Source organism: Anolis sagrei, chromosome 5 (assembly GCF_037176765.1).
Source record: "Anolis sagrei isolate rAnoSag1 chromosome 5, rAnoSag1.mat, whole genome shotgun sequence".
Taxonomy (NCBI): Eukaryota; Metazoa; Chordata; class Lepidosauria; order Squamata; family Dactyloidae; genus Anolis; species Anolis sagrei.
The window spans coordinates 101796937-101804453 of NC_090025.1; positions in this window are offsets into that span (position 1 = coordinate 101796937).

Below are 7517 nucleotides of genomic sequence, written 5' to 3' on the forward strand. Positions count from 1 at the left end.
TACTCCGCTTGTGCTCTTAGCAGATGAGAAAGCCATTTTATTGGGAAAATATATAAAGTTTTACTGAAGATGGAAATGGAATCAGAACTGATAAAAGAATATATGATTAAATGGGCACAATATGTCGGGCACAACAGAATTAGATAAATGGGGAAAATGTGGACTATTGCTTAAAGAAAATTTTATGCTATGACCTTAGAGAATTGTAAAATGATGAACGGTTGGTACCCGATGCCAGCAAGGCTTGCTAAAATATATAAGGGAAGAAACAAGAAGTGCTGGAATTGTCAAGAACAAGAAGGAACCTCACAACCTCTGAGCATGCTTGCCATAGATGCAGGCGAAACGTCAGGAGAGAATGCCTCTAGAACATGGCCATATAGCCCGAAAAAACCTACAACAACCAAGTGATTCCAGCCATGAAAGCCTTCAACAATACATTGAACAAGAAGGAACTTTCTTCCACATGTGGTGGTCCTGTAAAAGGGAATTCTGGGACAAGGTACAAAAACAATGCAATTGAATATTTGAGGGTTATCCGGAAAGTAAAGCTACAAGACACATAGCTCTTGCGGGGAATTTTCTTGGGGGAAGTTGGTATCACCGTCATGTAGTGGGAAGCCAGCGAAAGTGTACGAGTAGTGCCAGTCATCAGTAGCTCATCAACTGGCATTGTAGCGAAGGTTTGAGATGGGCATCCTTATTCAGTTTCCCTCCAAGTGTGAAGTTTGGACTGTAATATGCTACCTATATGCTAAGGGCATGAGCGCCGCTGTGATTCATCGCAAAATAATTTCAGTTTATGGAGAGGACAGAATGTCAAGACAGCATGTGACAAAATGGGTACGGAATATATTGTGAGACCATGAAGAAACTTCGCAGAGCCATCCAAAACAAACGTCTTGGGATGCTGATGGTGGGAGTCTGTCTCCTTCATGACAATGTGCATCCGCACACCGCTCATGCAACACAAGAGTTGTTGACTTCATTTGGTTGGGATGTTTTAAGACACTCCTCTCACAGCCCTGATCTCACACCCAGTATCTATCATCTGTTCACTGAATTGAAGGAACACCTTAGTGAAAAACACTTTTCCGATGATGACAATGTGAAAATCAAAGTGCCAAAATGGCTGAAAAAGGTGGAGGAAAATTTCTATGGCACAGGCATCAAAAACATGTCCCACTGATGACAAAATGTATTGAGCTGAATGGTGATTATGTGGAAAAATCATGTAATACCTATGCTACAATCCAACCCTCACTACCTCTGAGGATGCTTGCCATAGATGCAGGCGAAACGTCAGGAGAGAATGCCTCTAGTCTAGAACATGGCCATATAGCCCGAAAAAACCTACAACAACACATGTAAGTTTTATTAAAATATATTAATTTTTTGTATTTTAAAAAAATCTTGTAACCTTACTTTTTGGATAACCCTCGTACAATTGGAGCCTGAATTATTTTTATTTGGAACTAGCCATCCCCTGCTACACGTTGCTGTGACCCGGTCTGTGTATATGTGCTTTGTGTGTGTGTATTTGTGTATATGTGTGTTTGTGTATATATATGTGGTTTTGCACATGCGTTGTAATGGGGTTTTTTTTTGCTTTTAAAGTCTCTTCTGCTGTGTTTCTCAGAGTTTTTATGAGTGATGGTCACTCCTTGGCCTAATATGTGTATTGTGTCCAAAATTGGCATCGGTTTGTCCAGTGGTTTTTGAATTATGTTAATCCCACAAACAAACATTACATTTTATTTCTATAGATGTCAAATAAACAAACAAAATAATTAAACTATAAAATATTGCACTACATGATAATAGCAGCATGGACATTATATTACAGTTTTGGAAGAAGGCAGACCTCCTCACAATAGAAAAACACCCTCTTAAAGTATTTAAAATAGCAGAAATAGACAAAATAGCAATGATGGAGAAAGAAAACACACACACACACAAGACTGGGAGTCATTTATAAACTTTGAGAAAGAAAGAAAGAAAGAAAGAAAGAAAGAAAGAAAGAAAGACAGAAGGAAGGAAGGAAAAGTATTTTTTAAAAATAGAAGGCTTCATAATTTAATCTGTTAGAATCTGTGTAGGGAATTTATTATCAATAACAAAACAAAACACAAAGTTTGCATTTTTATTATTATCAATAACTATCAGGCCAGAAGGAATAATATAAAAACAATGTAATAGGAAGAAAGAACGGAATTATATACGAACAAATGTCTCCAACCCAAGGAATGGGAAGTCACCAAAATGGGAGGAGTGGGAGGTGGGAAGGGTATAACCAAATATAAATATTGTATATCATGTTAGGTAGCATTGTATTGGCTTATGTATATATACATGTATAGAGATTTGTTTCATTCTTTTTATATAAATTGAAAATACAAAACACACACAGATGAGAGGGCCATCCGGCCGATAAAGCACTGGTTCTTAAACAGTGGGTCCTAACTTCAAATGGGGTTCCTTGTTTAGCTAAAAAAAATGGCAACAGTAAAAGTTTTCTGAACGCTACACATTTATACAAATCTGTTAACATCAACATGCAGTTTTTACAGTAGACTCTGCAGAAAATGCTTCAAATGTGCTCCACAAAAAAGAAAATCCACTTGTTTAGCAAGCCTTGCAAATGCCGATTCATTATCAGTAAATGTTTGATTTTTATATGTGTTTTTAGGTTTCACGTAAAAAGAATCTTGAGCAGAAAGGGGAACAACAGCAACCCCAAGTGGACAATGAAAAACTTACCATTTCTCAGGGCAAAGACAGAATCAGGGCCTTGAGATGAAAGACCAGGAATTAAGTATTCCAGATTGGCTAAGAACACATGGTATTCAAGAGTGTATATCAAATTGTTTGGTTGAGAAGAAAAATACAAATTTGGGGAGCATTTCAGGTTTGGAAAACATTGTGTTTTCTGGAAAATTTGAAATGTTCCCAAACTCCACAAGTCGGAAAAAATCAAAATTTGGGAAGTATTTCAGGTTTGAAAAAGTTGTGTTTTCCGCAAATTTTGAAATGTTCCCAAACTCCACAAGTCGGAAAAAATCAAAATTTGGGAAGTATTTCAGGTTTCGAAGATGACTCCTTTTTCTGGAAAATTTGAGGTTTTTCCTATCCCGAGAGGTAAAAAAATCAAAATTTTTGAAGTATTTCAGGTTTGGAAGACATCACCTTTTCTTGAAAATTTGAGATTTTTCCTAACTTGGCAGGCCATCCTTCCCCAAACTGGGCCAGACCAAATGATTTCAAGGGTGTGACATTCCACATCTCTAGACCAGCATGATGCAAACAAACAAACAAACAAACAAAACAAAACAAAAAACACACACACAACCTGAGGGCCTTGGCCTAGACTTCCACATCATTCAAGGAAACAATGTTTTAAAATATATTTTAAAGCAGGAGGTGAGATGCTGTAAAAATGTAAGAATGGCTGGGCCTTCCTCTGAGGCTGGGAAATTGTGATCTATCCAAGATGATTTATTAAGAATTTATTTTAAGGGGGTGGGTTGTCTGCAAATCCTCTGCAGCCTAGTAAGTGAGACTTGAGGCCGAGAGAGTGTGTCCCGCTGGAGGCAACAATTTATTTAGAGTTACTTTTTAAAAGGTGGGGGCAAGCCTCCTCTGAGGTTGTGTGTGACTTGCATAAGGTAACCCAGAAGGCCCTGAGACTGGATGAGAAGACAAACTCTGCTTAGTATGCCCACCCAACCCTCAAACCATAATGCCCTGTTGGAAAATACATGCCAAAATCACCACTGGCAGCCCAAATTGTAGGATAAATCTTGAAAGGCAAGGGCATAATAACTGGAACCCTATTATCCACTGGGAAAAGAAAGTACTTGGTTTTATTATTTATTTATGACATTTATACTTGGTTAGTATTTGGGTAGGAGACCAAGGGGCAGAACAAATGATCTCCCACTCCCACCCCAAGCCCTTCAGACATTCCCCACACTTGTCCTAATTTCTCTCTGGTGAGGATAGGACTGAACTTGGTTTGTTATTGGAGCACCTGCTGCCCTCTAATGTTTGCACACAGAACTGTAGCTTTCCTTAAGTAATGACTGTTTCACACAAAACTGGTTGAGGGATGTAGCAGAATAAAAGTGCATCCCAGGCCCCTTCCACACAGCTGTAGAAAATCCATATTGAACTGGATTATATGGCAGTGTGGACTCAAATAACCCAATTCAAAGTGGATATTGTGGATTGTGTTGTTTATTTGTTAAGTTGCTTCCGACTCTTCGTGACCTCATGGACCAGCCCACGCCAGAGCTCCCTGTCGGCCGTTACCACCCCCAGCTCCTTCAAGGTCAATCTAGTCACTTCAAGGATGCCATCCATCCATCTTGCCCTTGTTCGGCCCCTCTTCCTTTTTCCTTCCATTTCCCCCAGTATCATTGTCTTCTCCAAGCTTTCCTATCTTTTCATAATGTGGCCAAAGTACTTCATCCTGGCCTCTACTATCCCCTTTCCTCCAATGAGCAGTCGGGCTTTATTTCCTGAAGTATGGACTGGTTGGATCTTCTCGCGGTCCAAGGCACTCTCAAAATTATCTTCCAGCATCACAGTTCCAAAGTGTTTGTCATCCTTTGCTCAGCCTTCCTTATGGTCCAGCTCCCACATCCGTAGGTTACTACGGGGAATACCATGTCTTTAACTATGCGAATCTTCGTTGCCAGTGTGATGTCTCTACTTGTGGATTATCTACTTATGGATTATCTGCCTTGATATTCTGGGTTAGATGACTGTGTGGAAAGTAGATGTTCTGGACCTTTACGTTTTTAACAGAAACTCTGGTAGCAGTGCAGAAATGACATGGGAAGAATAGTGAAAGGTTCCTACATCACAAGAAAGAGCAGTTCAACCGGAAACTCTTTATTCAAGAAAAACATTATGCACACATGAAAGTAACAGGTCAGGTCTTATAGTAGAGAGAGAAAAAAACTAAAACATTTTGAATCTTCAAGGCCCCTTCTACACAGCTAAATAAAATCCCACATTATCTGCTTTGAACTGGAATATATGGCAGTGTGGACTCGGATATCCCAGTTCAAAGCAGATATTATGGGATTTTCTGCCTTGATATTCTGGGTTATAGGGCTGTGTGGAAGGGCCCCAAGAGACCACTTGAAAGCTTTTTCCCAAACACATCCTAGGATCATGTTTTTCAATAGCTTCCATTTTTCCTATGATTTCTATTTTGATTGTGAAACTTCTAGTTCTGTGATTTTGCAACATGCCAGGATGACTGGTGAGGCAGCATAATCCATTCCAATGTTTTTTAAAAATGTTTGCTCTTTGTCCAGTAACAGATTCTAGAATAGTTGTTTGCCTTGTATGTAAGGACACACACCTTTGGTACAATCACCTGACTAAAGCTTCTTAAACTGTGGGTCTCTTTCTTCCTCTCCCACCCCTCCACTTTCCCCATCCCTCTTTTCCTTATCAGTGACTCAGACCTCATCAAATTCCTGCCTCTCCTCTCCCCCTCCAGAGCCTTTTTCTCACAGGGGCAGAAAGGGAGAGAGGCAAAGAGCTGGCTTTTGTTTCTTCTACATTCTGCTACAAAGACATCCCTAGCTTTTTCTCCTCCTGTTCTCCTTTTCTGCTTTCTCCTCCCTTCTTGTCATCCCTTCCACCCTCTCTTCCTCTGGCATCTTCCTCTCTTACAGGCTTCCTTGGGGGAAGGAAGCCAGAAAATCAGTCTGCCAAGCCTTGCAAATGCAGATTTTCCTGGATTGCCCTTTTTTACTTTCAGAAATACTTCCCTTCAATTTTTGATTCTAAAAAACTAAGTTGACTTCATACGCTTAAATAAATTGAAATAAAAAATCAGGTTTACCATGAAAAGCTCAAGAAGAATTTGTCTGCAAACTGTGCAGGGAGAGAAGGGTTAATAGCATCGGGGGGGGGGGGGGGAGGATATGGATTGCATACATGTATGTGAATGGATCATGATGGGACCAACATGGATGTGCATGCGGGTCCATTTCAGATACATGGCACACTCAGTAACATGGGACCTGGAGATATGGTCAGCCTATTCAGGACAAAAATGAGAGGCAACAGTATATTTACAGTCACTTGAGGCAGCAAACTAAGCATTCCAGTATAGCATGAAAAATGTTGAGAATGATCAAGATAACTCCCCACTTCCAGAAAACTTGTCTATTGTAACTCCCATCAACAGTAGATATAGACCAAATATGGCACACAGACCCGCACGACCAACAGAAAATAATGGAGGGGTTTGGGGGTGATTGTATGGGATTTGCAGTTATAGTTCACCAACATCCAGAGAGCATTTTGAACCCAGCCGACAATGGATCTGAACCAAACTTGGCACACATGTCCCAACAGAAAATACTGATAGGGTTTGGGGCAGGGTGATGACCCAAGGTCGATGTGGCAATCTGCAAGAGCCCCCGTCACTCACTTCCTGCCCAGGTTTTGCATATTTAGGGTCATCACTTATTTGATTAAATCAATCCACCTATAATTTGATTATATTTTCTACTATCTCCCGTTTTACCAAACAATGTTGTCTTTCCCTATGAATCACATAATCTCAAAGTACCTGTGGCCATTATTTTTGGGTTTTTTTTAATATCACTAAACATTCCAAACAAAGAAACAAAACACCAGAGCTGCAGTGGCGCAATGGGCTAAACCCTTGTGCCGGCTGAACTGCTGATCTGAAGATTGGCAGTTCGAATCCGCAAGATGGGGTGAGCTCCTGTCTTGTCAGCTCCAGGTTCCCATGTGGGGACGAGAGAAGCCTCTCAGAGGATGTTAAAACATCCAGAGGTCCCCTGGGCAATGTCCTTGAAGACAGCCAATTCTCTCACATCAGAAGTGACTTGCAGTTTCTCAAGTTGCTTCTGACATGAAAAAACCTACACATTCCTAGTCTTTGCTGTTTTCCTGACAATAACATGGTATCTATCACTTACTTGTATGTCTGAAATTGTTTATGTTTCTTTCTGCAACTTTCACAGCTCCTATGCATCCAATCCTACTTGCTATATGATTTGTTATTGTTGTATTCCTTGGTCTTCATATAAATTAGTGACAGGGTGATAGAAAGGCAGTCTTGCTTGACTGCCTGGACAATTGGGTACTATTCAATTTCTCTGTATTTTCTTCTAACAGTAACTTCTTGTCCAGAGCAGCAGGACAGTTAAATGTGGCACACCCATTTCCTTAAGAGCAAGTCATAGCTTTTTGTGACCTACACAATCAAAAGCTTGTAATCTGTTAAAAACAAACGCAGATTTTTTTTCTGAACTTCTTTTATGTGCTCCACTTAAATTTACAATATGATCCTCATGTCTCTTCTTTTGAACCATGTCAGGAAGTTCTTCTTAATTTTGGGTGGAACCTCTTTTCCTCCAATTTGAATCCTTTGCTCCATGTTCTAATCTCTACCAGTAGAAAACAAATTTGCAGCCTCCTCAATGTACTTCCTTTCAAAGTGAGAATGTAGAAATGTTTCT